This window comes from Martes martes, assembly GCF_963455335.1.
Source record: "Martes martes genome assembly, chromosome: 4".
Taxonomy (NCBI): domain Eukaryota; kingdom Metazoa; phylum Chordata; class Mammalia; order Carnivora; family Mustelidae; genus Martes; species Martes martes.
This window is the reverse complement of record NC_137891.1, coordinates 176,053,503-176,078,238: the sequence shown is the minus strand read 5'-3', so window position 1 is coordinate 176,078,238 and position 24,736 is coordinate 176,053,503.

Sequence of the window (24,736 nt, the reverse complement as noted above, 5' to 3'; positions counted from 1 at the left end):
TGACCTTATCACTGGCCGCCTCGGGAATCAGCTTTCCCAAATAATCTAGAACATTTGCGAGGGCAGGCACGAGGTCCTAATCACTGCACAGGAAGTATGAAATGTTGGATCTTCCCTTTGTGGCAAAAAAAAAAAAAAAAAAAAGAGGATTTGGTTCAGTCCGAGGTTCCTAACCCTGGTGTGCCTACCAGAATCTCCAGGGGCAAATATAAAAAGTAGCAACACCTGGGACCTAAGTCAGAGTCTCCTGGGTGTGGAGTTTAAAATCTCTATTTTAACATGCTTCCCAGCTGTTCTAACGCAGCAGGCCCACTGAGAGAAGTTCTTCACTTACAGCAGGATACTTTGCAGGAAAAACAATGTAACAGAAATATACCTCTGGGGTGCCTAGGTGGCTCAGTGGGTTAAAGCCTCTGCCTTTGGCTCAGGTCATGATCTCAGGGTCCTGGGATCGAGCCCCGCATCAGGCTCTCTGTTCTACGGGGAGCCTGCTTCCCCGCCCCCTGCCTGCCTCTCTGCCTACTTGTGATCTCTGTCAAATAAATAAAATCTTAAAAAAAATATACCTCCTGAAGCCCATTTATACCATTGGTCATGTTCTATTGCTCAGGATTAAAAGTTGCCTGCAAACCGGTATACGAGCAGATCTTCCTCCTTTAGTTTGTATTCTCTTATTTTCCACAAGCATGGATTGTTTTAGTAACAAGCAACTGGACGTGAGATGGGATGGCAGCAAATCCTTTCAGGGGGGAAATATGATGACCCAGAAACTTCTTGGTGTGATCATTGTGTGGCCAAGTGGAAAGATTGGATTTCACTCACTCTGTCCTTCAAAGATCATACTGACCCTCTCTCTGTGAATGACCCCCCCTTAGGGGCTGGTGAGTGGGCACAGATGTTGTCTCATCCTGGTGGGCAGAGTCAAGTCAGGAGACAGACATTAATCAAGTCATTGCATAAATGAGTCTTAGCTGGACTAAGTTTTTGGCAGGAAAGAACATGGCTTTTTTTTCCCCCCTGGGCGTGGAGCCCAACATGGGGCTTGAACTCACAACCCCAAGATCAAGACCTGAGCTGAGTTCAAGAATCAGATGCTTAGGGGTGCCTGGGTGGCTCAGTGGGTTAGGCCTCTGCCTTCGGCTCAGGTCATGATCTCAGGGTCCTGGGACCGAGCCCCGCATCAGGCTCTCTGCTCTGCAGGGAGCCTGCTTCTCCCTCTCTCTGCCTGCCTCTCTGCCTAATTGTGATCTCTCTCTCTCTCTCTGTCAAATAAATAAATAAAATCTTAAAAAAGAGAGAGAGAATCAGATGCTTAACCTACTGAGCCACCCAGGCACCGGGAGACACAGCTTTTTGAGATGGTTTATCATAGAACTTGACCTAGACTCCACAGTCACGTGGGTCTCACTGAGGAGGGGACTTCTGAAGTGAGATCTAGAGGGTGAATAGTAGCTCACTAGGTGAAGCAGTGGAGGTGGGAGGGAGCAGTCCAGACAGAGCAGGAACAGCACATGCAAAGGCCCAGGGGTGGGAGGCAGTCCAGAGAAGGGTGTGGGTAGGGGCTCTAAGAGACACTGGGGAATTAGCAGGGCCCAGAACATATGGCTTTGCAGGTTATGTTAAGATCTGGGGTCTTGATCCAAAGATCAGTGGGAAGCCATCAGTGTTTCAAACTCAGGAGATGTCATGATCTGATCTGCACTGTGACACGGACCACTCTGCTGGGTGCAAAGTCTGGAGGGGGCCCCGAGGCAATGCTGGGAGACCGGACAGGATGTTTTCTCACAAAAGCCTGGGCCAGAGATGATGGTACTTGGAGTAGGTACCATAGTAGGTAGATGGAATGGGTGGTATGTGGTTATGGACTGCGTACCGAGGTGAGGGAGAGGGAGCGGGAGCTTTCCAGGATGGCTCCCAGGTTTGTGGTGGGAGGATCACGAAGAGAATCAGGTGGGGGGGAGAGGGTGAGTTCGATTGGACCCAAGGGGAAATGTGGTTGGTTGTTCCGACCTGGGGTTCAGAGGAGGAGCTAGGCTAGAATGGGGGGGGGGTCCTCAATCCTGGTGTTGCTGACACTTAGGCGGGGTAATTCTTCTCTGTGGGGGCTGTCCCGGGCACTGCGGGATGTGTAGCGACATCCCCGGCCTAGCCGCTAGATGGCAGTAGCACCCTCCCTCTCGGGGCGATCACACAGGGCTCCAGACCTGGAGGAAGGTCCCTTGCAGGGCCAAGCCATTGAGACACCCTGGGCTAGATGAGTACATCTGGGAGTCACCGGCATCTGTGTGAGTGTGGCCTCGACAGCCCAGTGGGAGAGACTGGGATGGAAAAAGAGGGTCCAGGACCCCGTGCTGAGGAGCACCAGCAGCTAATGTAAGGTACAGTGATGCAGGCTGTCGCAGGAGGCCAGGAGCAGAGGGTCAAGAGGTGGGAGGAGAACCAGAAGCCAGAAACTCAAGCGAGGGAGTGTTTCCAGAAGGAGTGGATAGCCAACAGCACCAAGTGCTGCCGGGAGACCTGGAGTGGCCTGAGCCTGAGCTACGTCCATGGGGTTTGGTGACTTGGACTGTGTGGTGACCTAAGGGTGCTTCGGTGAAGCTGGGGGAGGTGACAAAACCCCAGGGGCGCAGGCTGTAGAAGAATGAGGAGGAAGCCGGCAGATGAGCACAGACAGCTCTTCCTGAACTTTTGCTGGGAGGAGAAATAGGAGAGTAACTTGAGCCGAGGGGTGGGGGTGGGGGAGCGAGGTGGTGTGCCCACACTTTTAAGATGAGAAAGACTTAAGCATGTTAAACATCTGGGGACAGTCTGGCTTAGAGAGTGGGATGTGCTGCAGAGAGGGGATAATTAGGTGAAGACAGGAAGGAAGGGGACCAGGGGGCCGGCCCCCACCGGTCAGTGGTGGGGGGAGATTGGGGAAGGCAGCAGGTGTGGGGGGGTTCCCATTCTGTGGCCGGTTTGAGGATCCCCAGCTGAGGGGGAGGCCTGCAGGCTGTGTCTGTGGAAGGAGTGTTGAAGGCGTGGGGCAGATGGAGAACCTTGAGGGCTTTGATACCAGGTTTCAGAATGTGGGAGAGAGGGTTTAAGGAGACGCATTTAAAGAGCCCAGCGCAGTTCTGGGTCCTAAGGAAGAGCCAGGTCATGAGCTGCTTTCCTTGTTATTCCTTGAAGGGGGTTCAAAACTGGCTCTTCCCCTTCATTAAGGGGCTCACCAACTCTGTCTTAATTTCCGGCATGTAAAATGGGGATAATGACAGAACCTTCCTCATAAATTTGCTGTGAAGATTCAATTAGATAAAGTGTGGTTAGTGCTTACAACTTGTAAGAGTGCAACAAAGGGGGGGTGCCCATCCCGGGGCCTAGAAAACCTGTCAGGTTTTATATCAGACTGACCAGCAGAGGGCAGCATGACCAAGCGGGGAAGGACTGGGTACAAATAGGTCAGGCACATACGCGGGCAATGACACCTGCTCCAGGGGCGCCCAGGCCAGCATGGAGCCCCCTTTGGCTGGGGGATAGGGTTAGGAGTGAGGTGGGGTGCCCCAGCTCAGGTGAGACGGGGAGCAAGCAGTGTGAGGGCTCATGGCGCGTCTCCAGCAACAGTAAGGACAGCTTTGTGAACAGAGGGGAGCAATAGCCTTGAGCCAAAAGGAAAACAGACAAATTGATAGCAGCTATTTCCCTGCGTCCAAAGCCAGATCAGGCTGGGTGACCAGGAATGTTCTGGGGAGACCGGGATGAAGAAACCAGTCCAGCTTAAGAAGGAGCCTTGCTGGGCTGCCCGGCTGGCTTAGTAGGTAGAACTCTCGACTCTTGATCTCAGGGTTGTGAGTTTGAGTCCCACGTTGGGTGTAGAGATTACTTAAAATCTTAAAAAAAAAAAAAAAGAAGGAAGGAAGGAACTCGGGTGAGAGCCTGAGGAAAGGAAGGGAACTATGCTGGCTTGAAGAGGGCAGAGTTCAGAGTGGGGTTCAGGCTGACTGGGGTTCAGGGCAGAGTTCAGGCTGGGAGTTGGGAAGAGAAATGGCTGTGAGGCTTTGCAGGATGGGAGTTAGAAAGCAGAGCAGGGACCTGAGGCAGAGAAGTCCCATGGGGTGGGGGTGCTGAGGGAGGAAGGAGGGGAGAACCAGTCTGATTCCAAGCTAGGGCCAAGGACACAACCTGCTCCCGGAGTCTCAGACCCAGCAGCTGGAGGCAGGCTGAGCTGGCCTCACGTTGGCTCAAGTCCTCCTCTGCACAGATGGAGCCTCGGTAGACTGAGGGATGTCTTGGGATAGGGCCGCCCCTCCAGGCTTGACTCATCATGCCAGTAGGTCATAAGGTAGCCTCTTCTTTTCTCTCTCCCTCTCTCTCTCTTTTTTTTTTAAAAAAGATTTTTATTTATATTTATTTGACAGACAGAGATCACAAGTAGGCAGAGAGGCAGGCAGAGAGAGGGGGAAGCAGGCTCCCTGCTGAGCAGAGAGCCCGATGCGGGGCTCGATCCCAGGACCCTGGGATCATGACCCGAGCTGAAGGCAGAGACTTTAACCCACTGAGCCACCCAGGCGCCCCTCTTTTCTCTCTTCTTTCTTCCAGGTCTCTTTCCACCCCTGCCTGTTGTCTCAGAGGACATATCACCCGGAGTCTATCCTCTCAGGCATGGGAGATCCATACCTGGCTGCACATTTGGCCAAAACTGGGATTACAACAAGGCCAAGGCTGCTGCCTGTGTGGACCATGCTCCCTCCCACCATGTCCTCCTCTGAAGCCTAAAACCCCAGGAGGCTGCCTGCTAATGATAAAGGCCTCAACTGTGCAGAATAGAGCAATCCTCAGGGCTGCCTGATCCCATGCCTTCATTTTTTTTTAAGACTTTATTTATTTATTTGACAGAGAGAAGGATCACAAGTAGGCAAAGGCAGGCAGAGGGCGGGGAGAAGGCTCCCCGCCGAGTGGAGAGTCTCACGCGGGGCTCAATCCCAGGACCCCGAGACCATGACGTGAGCCGAAGGCAGAGGCCTAACCTACTGGGCCACCCAGGTGCCCCCCCCATGCCCTAATTTTACAGCGGAAGAAACCAGTGCACAAGATCACAGAAGCAAAGTCCTGTGGGAAAGCCTTGTGGCAAAGCCAAGACTCAAACTCGAGATTCCAGTGTTCTTTTTCCTGATCGGCAGAGCTAAGGACAGATCGCCATGTAGTGTCTGGAGCATTCTTGCCTGACAAAGGAGCCCGGGCTGAGGGTCATCTCCAAGAGGGATCTTTTTCAGGACAGAAAATGTCCCTAACTCCCTGTGTGATCGTCGTCAAACCCATCCCTTTCTTTAGGTATCAGAGTCTCAACTCTGAAGTAGGGGAATGGGCTTGGGGGGGAGGGGGGCTGCTGTTTAACACATTTTATTAGATGGTATAATCTCACTTTCAAAAGTGGAAAAATAAACAAGACAAGAAAAGAAAATTACAGGTTCACTGTGCCTACGAACATAAAGATGAAAGATGAAAATCCCAAATAGAATACTGGCTGACTGAATCCTGGGTTTTTTGCTTTTTTAAGAAAATTATGGCCAGGATTGCCTGGGTGGCTCAGTTGGTTAAGTGTCCAATTCTTGATCTCAGCTCAGGTCATGATCAGGGTTTGGGATCATCTGCATCAGGCTCCACGCTCCACAAGGAGTCTGCTCGGGATTCTCTCGCTCCCTCTCCCTCTGCCCCTCCCCCTGCTTGTGCTCCCTCTCTCTCTGAAATAAATAAATAAAATCTTGAAAAAGAAAGAAAGAAAGGGAGGGAGGAAGAAGAAAGGAAAGGAAAGAAAGGAAAGGAAAGAAAAGGAAGAAGAAAAAAAAAAAGAATAGGACCACTCCAGGGGAACCTGGGTGGCTCAGTCATTAAGTGTCTGCCTTCAGCTCAGGTCATGATTCCAGGTCCTGGGATCAAGCCCCCAGTTGGGCTCCCTGCTCAGCAGGGAGTCTGTTTTGCCCTCTTCCTCTGCCCTTCCCCCCATGTGTCCTTTCTCAGTCTCTCTCAAATAAATAAATAAATAAAATCTTTAAAAAAAAAACCCACTCCACAAAATACTTTTAATTAAAAAGGGAAAAAGAATAGCTTGACAATGGCAAAACCTGGCTGATACCACCTTAATCAGGTGATCAAAGTAAACACCATTAGCAATGGGACAAATTGAAACTCTGTGCCATCTGATAGGATGCCATGGGAAGGATACAGCGTCACTTCTGTGATGTGATGTTCCCGCCAAAAATGCACAATCTGAATCCAATCATGAGGGATTATCAGACAAACCTAAACTAAGGGACATTCTGTAAAATAACTTGTCTGTGATCTTCAAAAGTATCAGGGTCATGCAAGTCGAAGAAAAGACTGAAGAACTGTTCCAAACCAAAGGAGATTAAAGAGATATAAAAACCAAATGCGAAGTGTGGTCTTCAACACATGATTCCTTTTGCCATAAAGAATGTCCTGAGACAATTTTTGAAATGTGAATGAGGTCTGAGGATAAGAGGATACTAATGTTTCAATGTCAATTTCCCAACTTTGATAGTTATATTGTGACTACACATGAAACTGCCCTTGTTTATAAATACTCAATAAAGGATGTGGGAATAATGGGGTGTCAGGTTGGCAAACTCAAAGGGTATACAAAGAAAACCTCTTTGTATTGTTCTTGCAACTTTCCTGTATGTTTGAAATTGTTTCAAAATTTTTAAAAACCTAAAAAAAAAATTTAAAAGACCTAAATTCTATATTAAAGTACCTAAAAATTAATTTAAGGAATGGAGAAGATCCCTAAGGTGAAATTTTTAAAATTCTATTAAAGAGGTATGCCTGGCTGATTCAGTCACAAAAATGTGCAACTCTTGATCTTGGGGTTGCAAGTTTGAGTCCCACTTTGGGTGTAGAGGTTACTTAAAAATAAAATCTTTGGGATGCCTGGGTGGCTCAGTTGGTGTTTGCCTTTGGCTCAAGTAATCCCGAAGTCCTGGGATTGAGTGATCCTGAAGTCCTGGGATTGAGTCCCATGTGGGGGCCCTGCTCTGTGCGGAGCCTACTTCCCCCTCTACCTATAGCTCCCCCTGCTTGTGCTCACTCTCTCTCTCTCTGACAAATAAATAAATAAAATCTCAAAAAAAATCCAATTAAATCTTTTTTCTTTTAAACATTTTATTTAACAGAGAGAGACAGAGAGATCACAAGTAGGCAGAGAGGCAGGCAGAGAGCAGGGGAAGCAGGCTCCCTGCTGAGCAGAGAGCCTGATGTGGGGCTCGATCCCAGGACCCTGAGATCATGACCTGAGCTGAAGGCAGAGGTTTAACCCACTGAGCCACCCAGGTGCCCCTCAAATTAAATCTTAAAAAAAATTCTATTAAAGGACATCAAGAAGATATAAATAGATACCTAATTTCATACTTGTGTTTAGGGAGACTTAACACCATAAAATTACTGGTTCTTCTCAAATTCTTTTACCAGTATGGTCCCAAGCAAAATTCAAGATGGACTTTGTTTAGAAGAAAACCAATGAGATTATTCTAAATTATATATGGAAGAATGAAGCCCACAGAGAACTAAGTCAATCTATGAAGGAAGTAGTAAATGGGAGAGATTGCATCTTATCGGATATATAAATATAGAAAGATGAATAAACAATATAGATATAAAGATAGGTAACAGGTGATAGAAAGATAGGGGGTGTCTGGGTGGCTCAGTCAGTTAGGTGGCTGCCTTTGGCTCAGGTCATGATCTCAAGCCCCATGTTGGGCTTTGTGCTCAGTGGGGAGCCTATCTCTCCCTCTCTCTCTCCCTCTGCCTGCAGCTCCCCCTGCTTGTTCTCTCTCTATATATATATATCAAATAAATAAATATTTTTTTTAAAAAGGCAGGTAGGTAGGTAGATAGATCTGATATATAACGAGGGTGGCACCATAATTCAAAGAAGGAAGGAGCACACTTTTTAGTAGATGGTACTGGGGAAACTGGCTCACTATTAGGGGAAACAACAGAACAAAACTTGCTTCATACCCTTTCCCATCACAAATGGAGATTCCAGATATATGAAAGACCTAATAAAAACAGAATATCTTTGTGATCTAGACATGGGGAAAGTACCTCTTAAATTAGACCCAAAGCACAAGCCATAAAGCAAGAAATGCTGGGTTTGATCATATCAAAGATTTTTGCTGAGTGAAGGACCCTAAAAACAAAATTAACAGATGGAAAACTAGTAAGAGATATTGCTATGTCTAAAGCCAACAAGGGATTAATACCTAGACTGTACAAGGAACTCCTGCAAATCAACAAGAAAAAGAACCAAAACATGAGAGAAAATGAGCAAAGGATATGAATAGGCAACTCACAGAAGGGAAATCCAAATGACTAACAAGATGCGAAGAGATGCCTAGATGCATACATAATCAGAGACACACAAAGTAAAGCATCAATGAGATGCCATTTCACATCCATCAGGCTGGCAAAAACTAGAGAGCTGGACAATGCTGAGCTTTGGTGAAGACTTAGGGAAACACCCACCCTTGTGAACTGTGGGAGGGAATGGAGAACAATCAGGTAGTATGTAAGTGAAATTAAGCATGCATGTACCCTACGACCCAGAAAGCCCAATACTGAGTTGGTATCTGTGTGGATTGAATAATGGTTCCAATTTCTCCCTCTCTATCCTTGTCATATCCTCAAGATGGGCCAAGAGAGAATTTCTCCAGCCCTAGATGTTGGGCTTGGCCATGCGGGTTGCTTTGACCCATAGCGTGTTAGCAAGTGAGACACATACAGATGCATGAAAAAGGATTGTAAAGTTGAGCTTGTCCTCTTGCCTTTCTGCCATCACCATGGGAACAGTGGAGTAGCCTCCTGCCCTTCCAGTCTAGGCTGGAGAGCCTGCCTGAGAATGCAATAAATGCAGAAAAAAGAGAAAGCCTGAAGAGCCACTGTGGCAACTCCGTTTGAACACGTATGGTCAACTGTGCCGAAAGCCAGAATTCCCCCTAGGACTTTCAGTTATGCAAACAAATAAAGTCTCTGCTTAGGACAATTTGATCTGGGGCACCTGGGTGGCTCAGTGGGTTAAGCATCTGCCTTCAGCTCAGGTCATGATCTCAGGGTCTTGGGATCGAGCCCCGCATTGGGCTCTCTGCTCAGTGGGGAGCCTGCTTTCCTCTCACCCTTTGCCTGCCTCTCTGCCTCCTTGTGATCTCTCTCTGTCAAATAAATAAATAAAATCTTAAAAAAAAAAAAAAAAGGAAAGACAATTTGATCTGGGCTCTTCTGTCACTTACAACAGAGTCCAGACTAACTCATCTCCCTTTATAGTATTTTAACTCTAAGCAAACTAACTTACTCATCATCCCTTAAGCATTCAGTATCTTTTTTCCTTTACTTAAATTCGATGTAATTGATACTTTTAAAAAAATATTTTATTTATTTGTAAATAAGCATGAGCGAGGGGGATGGGGAGAGGGAGAGGGAGAGAGAATCTCAAGCAGACTCCGCAATGAGCATGGAGCCTGACACGGGGCTCGATCCATGATCCTGAGATCATGACCTGAGCCGAAATCAGAAGTGAGATGTTCAGCCAACTGAGCCACCCAGACTAATTAGTCACTGAATGTGACTAATACTTTAATATATTTTTTAAAAGATTTTACTTATTTATTTATTTGACAGAGAGAGACACAGAGAGAGAGGTAACAGAAGCAGGGGCAGTGGGAGAGGGAGAAGCAGGCTCCCCATGGAGCAGGGAGCCCGATGAGGATTTTGATCCCAGGACCCTGGGATCATGACCTGAGCAAAAGGCAGACGGCCAACGACTGAGCCACCAAGACACCCCAATACTTTAATATTTTTTACCATATAAAAGATAGAAGTTTCTAGAAATAGATACCACTGGGGCACCTGGTTGACTCAGTCAGTGGAGCATGCAACTCTTGATTTTGGGGTTGTGGTTTCAAGCCCCATGTTGGGTATAGAAATTACTTTAAAGGGGTGCCTGGGAGGCTCAGTGGGTTAAAGCCTCTGCCTTCGGCTCAGGTCATGATCTCAGGGTCCTGGGATCAAGTCCCGCGTCGGGCTTTCTGCTCAGCACGGAGCCTGCTTCCCCCTCTCTCTCTGCCTGCCTCTATGCCTACTTGTAATCTCTCTCTCTCTCTCTCTGTTAAATAAATAAATAAAATCTTTAAAAAAAGAGAGAGAAATTACTTTTAAAAAATAAATAAATAAAAATTAATTACTTACTTAATTAAAATAAAAACTTAAAAAAAAAAAGAAATAGATACTACCTGGCACACGTTCTGTTTATGATCTAGCCTATGGTACTATGCCTTACTCAATTTTATTACTTCTTTCAAAGAACCAACTTATAGCATTGCTGATTTGCATTTCTACTCTTTTCTATTATTATTTCCCTCCCCCACGGGTTTGATTTGCTGTTCTTTTTCAGCCTCTTGATATGGACACTTTAATCATTAATTTTCAAGCCTTTCTCCTTTTCTAATAGATACATTTTTTAAAAAGATTTATGAGAGAGAGCACACAAGCAGAGGGAGGGACTGAAGGAGAGGGAGAGAATCTCAAGTAGCCTCTGACTCCCCACTGAGCGCAGAGCCTGATACAGGGCTCAGTCTCACCACCCTGAGATCATGACCCAAGTGGAAATCAAGTTGGATGCTTAACTGACTGAGCCACCCAGGCACCCCACTAATAAATATACATTTTACGGCTACAAATTTTTGTAGTTGTATTGTATTTTGTATTTGTATTGTATTTGTATTTGTATTGTATTTTGTAGTTGTAGTTGTAGTTGTATTGGCTGCACCCCACAGTTTCAGTATGTCATATCTTCATTATCATTCAGTTCGAATGTTTTTTGATTTCTTCTTTGACTGGTGTAATGTTTAATTGCCAGGCAGTTGGGAAATTTCTATTTTTCTTTTGTTATCCATGTACTATAGCCCCGTCAGTTATGGTCAGTTTGGATAAATGTTGCAACTCATCCGCTTGAAAACATGTGAATTTTGAGTTCTCATGTCAAATTTGTTTAAAAGACAGCACTAATTGTTCATAGCCCTCCTTACATTATATCTCAGAGACAACCTCACAATCCTTCTCTATGCCAGGCTCCTATCAGTCGATAGGAATAGGCACTCCATATGGAATCCACTTCCTTCCTGTAGAGTGTAGGGGTGATGGGCAAGTTTCAACGCCTGCACTCAAATCCCAGCTCCGCCACCTTCTAGCCGCACCATCTTGGGCAAGCTGACCTAACCTCTTTGATTCTCAGATTTTGGTCTACAAAATGCTAATAATAGTCCCCCTGCTACCCATAGTTGTGAAATTAAATAAGAATGAAGTGTTTAGCTCAGTGATTGCCATCTAGTAAACACCCTCTAGCCAGACAAATAGGCCCCTGCCCAGATTCTGAACTCTTCCCCCTTCTAGCACCCTGGGATCATGACCTGAGCCAAAGGCAGAGGCTTTAACCCACTGAGCCACCCAGGCGCCCCGCCTTTGCCTGTTCTTGTTTGACTGTCTGGCAACTGAACTTTGATTCCCATTCTAGAGAAATCCTTTCCTTAGGAGTCATGGCAAGAGGCAGAAATGCCTCCCATTTTATTTTATTATTATTATTATTATTGTTTTTAAGTAGGCTCCATGCCCGGTGTGGACCCAGCTTGGTGCTTGAATTCACAACCCTGAAATCAAGATCTGAGTTGAGGGAGACAAACCATAAGAGACTCTTAATCTTAGGAAACAAACTGAAGTTTGCTGGATGGGGGAGGGGTAACTGGGTGATGGACAGTAGGGAGGGTATGTGTTGTAATGAGCACCAGGTATTATATAAGACTGGTGAATCACAGACCTGTACCCCTGAAACAAATAATACATGATATGTTAATTAATTGAATTTAAATTTTAAAGATTTGGGACGAGATGTTATTATAATGGATGAGAAAATGGAAGCTCAGAGAGGCTGAACTGATTTGCGCTTTGTCACAAAGCAAGGAAGTCACAGGACAGGGTTGAGAGCCACCCTGCAGTCTTCCTTGGAAAGAGAGAACTCCAGCACCCCTAGGGGTCCAAGCCCAGCCCATGTCCCCCCTACCTTGCCTCTCTTCTGCTGCCTAGAGCCTCATCTCACCCTTGCCCTTCTCCATTCCCAAATCTGGTGACAAGGAGCTGGTAGGTACAGGAAGGAAACGCCAGCTCCCCTCCACCCCGGGCAATTGCTCAAACAAAAGATGATACAAATACGTATTCAGGAACTCTGGAAGGCAAATGTCCACTGCTTCCCTGACTAGTTATAAAAATGGAAATATCGGGGCAATTCAATTTATAGACTCCTGGGCTGGGCTCTCTCTGGCCACTCCGCGCCCCTCAGCTTCAAGGGTCTCTTGAATCAGTGTTTCCTAGACTTGGGGTTTCACAAAACTGCATGCCATCAAAAGAAAAGACACAAGGATGGATATAAAACTACCAGTAAGGGAGTTAAAAACCATAATTCCTGGCATCTTAGCTTCATCCTTCTAGAAACTAAGGACATTGAACCCCGTAAGAGGGATACACTTAACTTTATTGAATAGCCACACGTCTTCTTCATTCCTTTGTTGTTGTTGCTGACACAACAGAGCCACAGTTGTCCGAAGGGCTACCGCAGCAGGTGGCTGACCATTTTATATGGGAAACTCTTCAAAGTAAGAAGCTAGGCTGGTTAACCTGCAGCCTCAGCCAGCCCAACTCTTCCTTATTCTAGAAGAAATCTAAGCTGCCTGTAATTCACGCTTGTTCTGTGCTCAGACCAAAGATAAGGGCCTTCCACAACGTGGGAGGCAGTCGCTGTTCTCAGCCTCATTTTACAAGTGATGGCTAGTTGAGTGACAGCAGGGATTAAACGTGGATCTCTCTAGCTCTAAGGCTACTACCCTATCATCCCTCTCCAAGAAATGTGGATGGACAGGGGTACAAAGAGCATCACACACTAAACTTTAGGGAGAGGATCCTAGGAACAAAGTTGTTGAACAAATAGAACAGATAGTTGAGATGAGGATCTAGAAGTTTCCAGAGAACTTGGATTCACATAGTGGTTAGACCCATGGAATGCATATTGGGAATTCTTTGCCATGTTACTACTATCCCTCTGTTGAAAGACTAATACAAGAAACTGTAGGCACTTTTAGCAACAGGCTTGAGCAACGGAAACCTGAGTAAGTACAAGTCCACAGTGACTGCCCAGCTGAATCCAAACAGGCTCATTAGATGACCCACCCATAGGCTCTCGCTGACCAATGGGCTACTTACAACCAGGCACAGTTATCAAGAAAATTGAATTCCACATGTCCCCATACCCCCCACTCCCCCTCTTAGAGGTGGGCAGCCCCCACCCCCACCTCCCAGCAGAATCTCTCCTTTGCTGTCCTACCTGCTGCTCCCTGACAGTGTATTCCAGAAACTTCTACGTCCTTTGTTTTGGCTTGGGTTAATTCTTCACCACCCATGTTACTTGCCTCCACCCCACCCAGCTGTCCCACAGAAACCCCTATATATGTTTTACCAAACTTTACCATTTGCTCAAATTTTCCACATTTGCTTTATCTCTCTGTATGTCAGCACTGGCTGATAGAAATTTTCCAGGAAGATGGACATGTTTTATACCTGCATTGTCCAACACTGTAGCGACTAGTCACAGGTGGTTACTGAGCACTTAATGTGGTTAGTGTAACTGAGGAACTGAGTTATTTATTTTTAACTAATTTAAATTTAAGTATAAAGAGCTACATGTGGCTAGTGGTTATGGCTTTGGATGACACAGCCCTAGGTATTACAGGAAGGATGTTACGGTTTGAAGCCCACGGCCAAGAAAGAATTCTTGAGACGTCTTTGGCGCAAAAAGGTGGTTTTAATAAAGCACGGGGACAGGACCCGTGGGCAGAAAGAGCTGCACTGAAGTTGTGAGGCATGACTGATTATACAGTTTCAAGTAGGGAGGGGGTTAGGGGTAGCCTAATCCAGGTATTTTGGAAACAAGTTTTCCCGGATCCTGAGGGGGCTAGCCATTGTTAGGAAAGGTCATTCATTATCGTTTAGTGATATGGGAAACAAAGGCAGAAAAGAAATTATTAAATTTCCTTACTACCTACAGCCCATTGACAAGTCCTTGAAACAGGCAGAGTGACATTCCTCTAGGGACTCAACTGCCTTGATGCTGACGCTTTGCTATGCTAAGGGCAAAAGGCAATCCTAGACCGACACCCCCCCCCCCCAAATCCTATAAGCCTACTATAACATATAGTTCTTGGGGCACCTGGGTGGCTCAGTGGGTTAAGCCTCTGCCTTCGGCCAGGACATTCTGGGATCGAGCCCCACATCCGGTTCTCTGCTCAGAGGGGAGCCTGCTTCCCCCACTCTCTGCGTGCCTCTCTGCCTACTTGTGATCTCTCTCTCAGTCAAATAAATAAATAAAATCTTAAGAAAAAAAAAGATTCTTTTGGAAACTTCCTCTATCTCTACCCACCAAGATATGTGTTGACAACCATCCCCAAAGCATATGGCCCACCATACATCTGAAGGGTCTCCTGACTCAGGTGTTATTAGATGGTAATGAATGACATTTCCCAAACAATAGCTAGCCCCGCAAGGTCCTGGAAACCTAGCTTCCAAAATTCCTTAGAGACTTACGCTAACCCTAACCCCCTCCCAACTTGAAAGCATATAATGGGCCACTCCTCACGGCCCCAGTGCAGCTCTTTTGCCCACGGGTCCTGTCTCTGTGCTTTGATAAAAATCACCTTTCCCACCAAAGACATCTCAAGGGTCTCTAGGATTCTTTCTTAGCCGTCGGCTTTGAACCCTAATGTCTTTCCTACATCATTTAGTAAACCCGAATTCATGAGACCCTTCAGATGTATTATCAGTGGGCCAAATGCTTCGATGATGATTCCTAACATGTATCTGGAGGGGTGGGGTAAAGATAAAAGGAGCTTCCAAAGGAGTTTCTATATGTTTAAAGTAGACTCACAAGATCCTGGAGGGCCGGGCTAAGATTTGCCTTTTGCCTTTAACAAAGCTTCGACAGCAAGGCAGTTGAATCCCTAGAGGAAGATCCCTCTGCCTGTTTCAAGGCTTTGTCAATGGGCTGTTAAGTAGGAAAGAAATTCAATAATTTTTCTTCTGCCTTTGTGTCCCACATCATATGTAAACACACTCTTTTATTTTGCTGAACCACGTAAAAATAAGTTGCAAATCACTATACTGCACATCAGAAACTAATATAACACTGTGTGCTAATTATACTGAAATTAAAATTTAAAGCTTAATTTAAAAAAAAGAAAGAAAGAAAATAAGTTGCAGACATCATGACACTCCACCCCTAAATACTTCAGTTTATAGTCCTTCAGAACAAGGACTTTTTTTGTATAATTAGGGTACCAATACCACAACTGAGAATTTTTTTACAGCAAAGTTATTGAGATATAATTCACATACAATATAATTCACCCACTTCAAGTACACAATTCAGTGGGGGTTTTTTTGGCGTATTCACAGTTGTGAAACTGTAGGGGCCCAGGGCAGACTGCCCCAAGATGAGACACTTTGGCATTAAGATTATTTTTGAGTCAAAAAGTAATCAAAACCCAGCAGATGCCAAAAAAGCTCTCTGCCTCCCCCTCCAACTGCCTAAATTTACATTGGAAAGGAAAACCTGCACTGGGAAGAGAGCTATGAAGAGAGACTCCCCTTTACCTGAGAAACTTAACTGCAACCCTTGTTTTTCCAAACATCTGCTTCCTGCTACTGGTCTTCCTCCCCTTTGTATCCACAGGCCCCAATCCCTCTCCTTGGCTCATGTAAGCTACAGGTTGCCACAGTCTTTGGAATTTCTATGTCCATATGGATTCCTCCTTACATATACCTGTTAAATCTGATTTTCTCTTATTAATCCATTTCATGTCATTTGATTCTAAGTCTAGCTAGAAGGACCATAGAGCAGAGGGAGATCTTCCTCTCTGACAAAGCTATTACCACATTTAATTTAATTTTTAAAAAAATATTTTATTTATTTATTTTTGCGAAAGAGAGTGAGAGAGCGGGCACGCAAGCATGTGAGTTTGAGGGGTCAGAAGCTGTAGGGGGCAGGGCGCAGAGGGAGAAGCAGACTCCCTGATATGGGCAAGGAGCAGGGAGCCCAATGTGGGGTTTAATTCCGGAACCCTGGGTTCATGACCTGAGCTGAAGGCAGATGCTTAACCAGCTGAGCCACCCACGCACCCTCAATTAATTTTAGAACACTTTTATCCCCCTAGAAAGAAACATGTACTCATTAGCAGTGACTCCCCTCTCTGATCCAGTGCTCCCCCTCCATCAACCCTAGCCCTAGACAACTACCAATCTACTTTCCATCTTCATGGATTTGCCTGTTTTATAATTCCCATGAAGGGAATTATACTGCATGTGGCCCTTGTGACTGGCTTCTTTCATTAGCATAATGTTCTTAAGGTCCACCCAAGTTGTAGTAAGCATCAGACCTTCGTTCCTTTTTTTTTTTTTTAATCATTAGCGAGTTAAAATTCACATAACGTAAAATTCACCACTTTAAACTACATAATTCAGTGACTTGCAGTAAATTCACAAAGCTGGACAACCATGACCACTTCCTGGTTCCAGAACATTTTCATCACCCGCACAAGAATCCTATACCCATTAAGCAGGCACTCCCTATTCCCCTCTGCATCTGGAATGTATACACAGCATTCTGTGTATACAGAATGATATATGATAGCGCAGGTTCTGCCATGCGCAACAGTTCAAACATCTAACATCATTGTGTTTTTGTAAAGCTGCTTTACACATTTGTATGACTTTAGTATTTAACAGAGAGATGTTGAGTGCCATTTAGGGCTTTGACCATGTACTTATTAAGAGCTTCCGTGTAGCGGGGTGGGAGGTTGGGTGAGCCTGGTGGTGGGTATTATGGAGGGCATGTATTATATGGAGCACTGGGTGTGGTGCATAAACAAAGAATTGTTACATTGAAAAGAAATTTTAAAAAGGGGGGGCTTCCATGTGCCGAACAACATCCTCTGGTCTTAAAGAGGGAACAAAGGTGGGTGCTGGGTGATCACACCAATGAGACACAGAAAGTGTCCATCATCATTTTAAATTTGGAAGGTTGGTTGGGTTGGTGATGGTTTTAACAGTGTATCCCTGCATCCAGCCAAAACCCAGAGTACAGTGGCCTAGCCAGCCTGGGGGAAGCTAGCGACACAAGTTAGAGTCGCACAGCCATTGGTTCCCAGCCAGGAGCTAATCATATAATTGATGCCATGTCACACTTAAAGGTGATCACTGCATGCCTGGCCAAAGCCTCTACTTGTAATTTTATATTAACAGAGGGAGTTTCTGAGACAAATGTGACAAGGAATAAAGCCATCAAGAAGCCCTCTTTGTGGGACGCCTGGGTGACTCAGTCAGTTAAGGGTCTGCCTTCAGCTCGGATCATGATCCCAGGGTCCTGGGACAAAGTCCTGCATCGGGCTCCCTGCTCAGCGGGGACTCTGCTCCCTCCCTCTTCCTGCAGCTTCCCCTGCTTCTGCTCTCTCTTCTCTATCTGACAAATAAATAAAATCTTAAAAAAAAAAAAAAAAAAGAAGCCTTCTTTGTTTGAGGTCTAGCCTTAACAACATTCTAACTGTAAGGAATCACTGGCAAGTGGGAGAAAACTTGTCAAGAGATAAGGGCCCCCCCCAAGTACATTATCCAATCCAATCATAAAGCATGGCCAACCATTATCTCCACGACGTCCAGTTAACCCCATGGAGTGGGGGTATGCTCTGGCTTTTAAGGAAAAATTTCATCATCCCAGCTACACAGAATTGGTCAAGATGGTAGTTGAGTTATACAGTTGTTGGGGGATTGACCCCATTTTTCAGCTGTTCAAATAATCACATGCCCATGGGGTCCTGTTATGATCCCCACAGACTAACAAGCAAGAAGATCATCTTACATGATAGGATGATACATGAGCTATTGTGGCAATTTCTCTGAAGTTTACCTCAAGTTGTCTGGCTCAGGCAAACATTTGAGGACAATCAAAACTAGGATATAACATCCACAAAAGTGGGTTATTGAAACATCATTTCTCCTCTAAAATAACCCTCATTTCCAGAGATAACAAAACCAAGACTAATTTGCTTGCAAAACCAGTCCAGTTTTAACAAATTGGCCTAATTATTTACATAAGCTCAGCAAGAATACTGAGTGATCATCTAGATCTTTTAGAATCTGCTTCGCTGGAACTTTTATAAGGAATCTCTAGTTTGAACTCTTAGTAGCCTCTCCAGGCCAGAAGCCACGCCCAGTACTTGCCATCAGACATGCCTGGAACACCTGTCGATCTGGGCGAATTCATCTTCCTGAGGTTCCCAGAGGACCCTGAGCTTCCAGCCAGTAAGTGACATTCTTGACTCACCTGGTGAGGCTGTTGGGAATTCAGTAGGTGAGGTATCAGGCCAGCATTTCCAAGAGCTCTATGGCTCCAGGTTTCATAAAGTCAACCTCAGTTCCTGAAAGCTCTCTGGTCATATATTCATGTCTTTCTCAAATATGACATTCCAGTCAAAGCCTTGGTAAAATAACCAATGTTCCCAATGGTGTCCTGTTACAAGGAGAACAGATTCTTATTGAACTTATGCAAATGACTAGGATTGCCTTGGGAGAAAGAATACCAACTGAGACCTTTTGAATTTCAGAGGGTTCAGGTAGAGAGAAAAGTTAAATGCTTTTATTTGTTTTATTATTTCTGCATATCACTGATGTCTTTTTTTTTTTTTAAGATTTTATTTATTTGAGAGAAAGAGAGAGAGAGAGAGATCACAAGTAGGCAGAGAGGCAGGCAGAGAGAGAGGGGGGAAGCAGGCTCCCCTCTGAGCTGAGAGCCGGATGCGGGGCTCCATCCCAGGACCCTGGGATCATGACCTGAGCCAAAGGCAGAGGCTTAACCCACTGAGCCACCCAAGCGCCCCAGCATATCACTGATGTCTTAAGAGAAAGTTTCCTTAGCCTGGAAGACCAAATATTAGAGAAGCAGCAATGTTTCAACCAAGAGTTACAAAAAACTATAATCTTCTTTTCCTGATTCACTTAGTCCAATGTCCTATTCTTGTTTGGTTTGAATGCAGCTTTTAGTTAGTTCTGGAAATTCTTACCCATTTCAGTTGTAGAATTTTAAAGATTTTAAACACCTGTATCTGTCCTAAGTCCCTTTTGGAAATCTCCTTGAAGATGAACTATTTTACAAGAGAATAAAAACAGTAACTATACATGACAAAAGACTATAAAAAAGGGGATATGGTTAAAGATCTGATGAGAGGCTACAATACAGCGGTCAAGGATGTCCGGTTATTTCTGTGACACGACACTTCAATAATCAAAATCTCAAGTGATGACCTTATATGAAACCATTAGAACTTCAGGAATTGCTTATCATCTCTAGAATAGTTATAGCATTTACCCAAATATAACCTAAGGCTAAGCATTTGTTTAACAGTGCTCGGAGAGTAACTTAAATAAATAAAAAGGCCAAATGCAAATAAAAATGCCTACTGAGTGAAAGAGACTTTATTTACAATTTAAATCTTGGGAGTTTGTTAAAAGTTTAGGAAGTTTTAGAGCACAGGCCTAAATAGGATTAGGGATGGTCAAAGACTAGATGAAGGCAAAACATAGAAACTGGTTCTTCTGGGCAGGCAAAAAGAAAACAACTGTTTACATTTTCTTATCAAGAACAGACCCAACAATTCAAGAAAACTATGTCTGTTTAACAGATAGAAAGCAAACTTTCAATCTACACCAATATACTTTCAAAATCCATTCACTTCTGGACTCCTGGGTGGCTCAGTCAGTTAAGCTTCTGCCTTTGGCTCAGGTCATGATCCCAGGGTCCTGGAATTGAGTCCCACAGCAGGCTCCTTGGTTAGCGGGGAGCCTAAGCCTCCCTCAGCCTGCTGCTCTCCCTCTCTCTCTGACAAATAAATACATAAAATCTTTTTTTTTAAAAGTCCATTCATTTCAACCTTAGTCCATCCTGACCATACCTAAAATTGCTTTCCAAAGATTTCCCATCACAAACATTCTACAACTTTCTTTTGCGTTCAGATTTTGCCCAGGCCATTTTTCTCCAAACAACCATCTTATTTAGGACAAAATTACCTGTTGTTGTTGCTTTTTTTTTTCCCTAAGATTTTATTTATTTGTCAGAGAGAGTGTGGATGAGCTTACAAGCAGGGGAGGAACAGGCTCCCAGCTGAGCAGGGAGCCAGATGTGGGACTCGATCACAGGATCCTGGGATCATGACCGGAGCCAAAGGCAGATGCTTAACCAACTGAGCCACCGAGACCTCCCTACCTTCTTTAACCCTCAACAAAAATGCATTCCCATTCCTTGTAACTTTCTTACATATCTCCTACTTTTCTACTTACAGAGTTGCTTCCCATATTTCCATCAGTCTTCATTATTTAGTTGAATTTTGCACTTTTTTAGAAAACTCAGTTTCCAGTGAAGACTAAACTCATTTGATGGCAAATTTCTCAATCAGTTAAGCACAAATCATGTTTACCAACAAACTCATATATCCCTCATTTTTTTCAGTAAGTAGTCAAAAGCACAAACCTCATCCAGTACTCAGTGCTTTAGCACTTTATCCTATCTGGAAAAGACCTAGATGTCCAATGAATTTAATTCCACTTATCATCCAAGCAAAACTTTAAAGTTTCAGGTTATCAAAGACTTTGAAAAATATCTTAACAATTACCCATGAAAACTCTGAGACAAGACAAGATTAACCATCATTTTAGGTCATCTTTTTTTTTTTTTTTAAGATCTTATTTATTTATTTGACAGAGAGAGAGACACAGCGAGAGAGGGAACACAAGCAGGGGGAGTGGGAGAGGGAGAAGCAGGCTTCCCACAGAGCAGGGAGCCCGATTCGGGGCCAGATCCCAGGACCCCCGGCATCATGACCTGAGCCGAAGGCAGATGCTCAACGACTGAGCCACCCAGGTGCTCCTTAGATCTTTTTGCTAACACATTGTAACAAAGATAACATGAGCTTATTTGACCTTCACTAAATCTTGGTAGAATTAAAGTTCCACACTTAGTGCTAATAACTTTAAAGACATAACCATCTTAATTAAACCAACAAACAGCTTAAATACTGAATTATGTTCCCTGGATCTTCCGCATTGCCAATTTTTACCTGAAACACAGGCGGAGAAATCTGGAGTGGGCGGTGTTAGGTCTAGGAGGCGCTCTTCTTGCTCCTTGACAGTGAGGGGAGAAGGAGCCATGGTGCAGGAGGAACGGTGGTTGGTACAGAGGCCAATTATGCCGGCTGCACCCCAGGTGGTGCAGAAACACGAGGTAGGGGAGGGGGAGGCAGAAGAGGGGAAGTGCTGCCAGAAGGCAGAGAAGGTTCGAGGTTCTAGAGCTAATCAGCTCCAACAGAGGAACAGATGCCAAGTTTTCCTGCCAACATGGAATTATGCAGTCCATGTCAGGCGAAGACAGGGAATTTCCTCCAAAGAAAGGGAATTTTGGCAGCTGTTTGGGAATATTCCTTAAAGTTCCTGTCCCGAGGCGGACTAACCATAGTTGCCTCCAGTTACAGCCATTAACCCAGGAAATGAGTGGTGGAGAAGCTCTCACATCTATTATTAGTAGGAGGAACAGAGAGAGTCAGATTCCCCTTTGCTAGGGAGGGCCTGTGTTTCCTCCAGCAATCTAGGTTTCCTCGGAGGAGGCCTTTTTAGATAACGATCATCCATATGTCAGGAGGGATTTTTACAAGCCAAACATGTTCTGCAAGAGGCCCTTAGGTCTGGGTCCTGATTTAGAGCCCTGAAAGCCTGGATGGACCTAGGGTACTTCTATTTGCCCTGCTTCCCGCAGAGAGATCTGACAGATCCCACTGAGGCCATGCAGTGTTACAGGAGATCAGTCCTTTTCCTATGTTTTTTCAATCCGAATTGTGTCCACTGGGTTAAAAAGCATCCCAAGGAAGAGTCCTTAGGAACCAAAGAAGGAGCCTGCTGAGGCCATGTTCCCGGAAAAGTAAAGTTGATTACCAAATTCCCCCAACTCCCAAGTGGCGTCCCACACACCATATGTCAGAGGTTCTGTGTGTCAAAAGTCACTAGAGGTGTCCCTCAAACAAAAGTTGCTATTGATCACTACCCCATCTTCCCGTGAAGGCATTCCTGCCATGCCCCTCCCCTTCCCCAACGCATCCTAGGCTACAGATGGGTGCCTGATGAATGGCCTGAAACACTGTGCTGTGCTGTCCTATGCCCTGGAAGTCGTGTTACCCCCTGTCATTTTTAACCCACGGAGAACACTAGAAAAGTTTTACAAGGGAAATTACCTGATTTTGTAATTCAACTAGTTACTAGAGAACATTGACGGAAATTAGTAAAGATAGAAATCAACCACGGTTCTAAGCAACATTCCAACACAAGTAGTCTTTACAGCCAACTTCCCTAGGAAATGGTTCCCCAGCTGGGCTTTAGTTCAATCGGGTCCTGGTTTCGGCCAGCTCCCAGTGGAGGTCCCGTGGCCAGAAGTGGCTAGACCAGGTATGTGAAGCACTTGACATTAGATCAATCAGGAAGAAACCTCACACGGAGTCTTAAGATTAGCAACCATCCTGGTGACTTAGGTGGCTGTCCCGTGCCCAAGACAGATGACTTTGTATAAAGACAGGAATAAAGAGGGCATCAAGTTTCTGGGTCTTATTACATCCAGGCCAGGGTATTAACTCCAGCCAAAAGGCAGGCTTTCTCCTCCCCGCAGAGTAGCCACAGGCTAGAGGATTGTGGCCTGAGCAGTCGGCATGAAAACGTTCCAATAAGACCATACTCCTTAACAAACCCCAGAAATGAGAGTAAAAGAAGAGAAAGTACTCGCCAAGTTTGCACCCAAGCTCAGAGTCCACATGAAAAGACCCGGAAGCCCTACAGTTGGGTGCCATCAAGATGTGGTTTTGGAATATAGGTGAGGTTTGGTGGGGTGAGGTCGGGAGCTGAGGACCAAGAAAGAATTCTTGAGACATCTTTGGTGCAAAATGGCGGTTTTATTAAAGCACGGGGACAGGACCTGGGGGCAGAAAATGCTGTTGCCCCAGGGTTGTGAGAGGTGGCTGACTATACACTTGCCAGTTGGGGGAGGTAAGGAAAACAGGTTGCAAAAAAAGATTTTCATATGTTAAAGAAGACTCCCTGCTTGCCATTGTCAAGTTCAGGTTGTTCTTCCCTCCAGCAAGGCATTAATCTTAAAACAGCTTCCCATCTTAAGGAATATCACACATATCCCAACCAGGCCTTGGGGGCGGTGCAAGGTGTCAACCTGGGCTTCTTCCTCGGCTAGTCTTCTGCTCCCTCATCCCATTCATGACCTGATGGGCATTTGGGTTGTTTCTACTTTTTGGCCACGGTAAATAACGGTGCTGTGCACATTGGTGTATATGTTTTTGTTTGAATGATTGTTTCCAATTCTCTTGAATCACTGGTCATATCATAATTCTATGCTTAACTTTTTTTTTTTTTTAGAGAGAGAGAACATGAGCATCGGGGAGGGGAGAGGGAAAGAGAGAAAATCTCAAGCAGACTCGACTCTGAGCAGGAGCCCTATGTGGGGCTCAATCCCACAACCCTAAGATCATGACTTGAATGGAAACCAAGAGTCGGATGATTAACCGACAGAGCCACCCAGGCACCCCTCTTGTGCTTCACATTTTGATTAACTGCCAAACTGTTTTCCGTAACAGCTGCCCCATTTTACGTGTCCCACGGCAATGTGTGAGAGTTCCAGTTTCTCTACCCCCTCACACGTGTTATTTTCTTCTGCTCGTTAGCCATCCTGATGGGTATGAAGCGGTAGCTTTGTGGTTCAGACTTGCATTTTCCTAATGACGAATGATACTGAGCCTCCTTTCATGCGCTTTATTGGCCATTCGTATATCTTCTTTGGAGAAATGTCTATTTAAGTCCTTTGCCCATTTTAAAAATTGGGTTATTTTTCTTTTTGTTGTTGCATTGTAAGAACTCTCTCTCTCTCTCTCTCTCTTTTTTTTTAAAATAGACTCCACACTCAGCATCAGGCTTGAACTCAGAACCCTGAGATCAAGACCTGAGCTGAGATCAAGAGTCAGATGCTTAACCGACGGAGCCATCCAGGTGCCCCTGTAAGCATTCTTTTTTTTTAAAGATTTTATTTATTTATTTGACAGAGAGAGAGAGAGAGAGCGATCACAAGCAGGCAGAGAGAGAGGGGGGGAAGCAGGATCCCTACTGAGCAGAGAGCCAGATTCGGGGCTCGATCCCAGGACCCTGAGATCAGGACCTGAGCCGAAGGCAGAGGCCTAACCCCCTGAGCCACCCAGAAGTCCCCCCTCCCGTAAGCATTCTTTATATATTCTGGATACTGGACCTCTTCCAGTTATATGATTTGCAAATATTTTCTCCTAGTCTGTGGGTTGTCTTTTCACTTTCTTCATGGTTTCCTTTAACGCACAAAAGTTTTTCATGCTGATGGGGCCCAATTTATCTACTTTTTCTTTTATTGCTTATGTTTCTGGTATCATGCCTAAGAATCTACTATCAAATTCAAGGTCATGAAGATTTACCCCTATGTTTTCTTCTAGAATTTTACAGCTTTAGCTGTTACATTTAGGTCTTCAATCCATTTTCC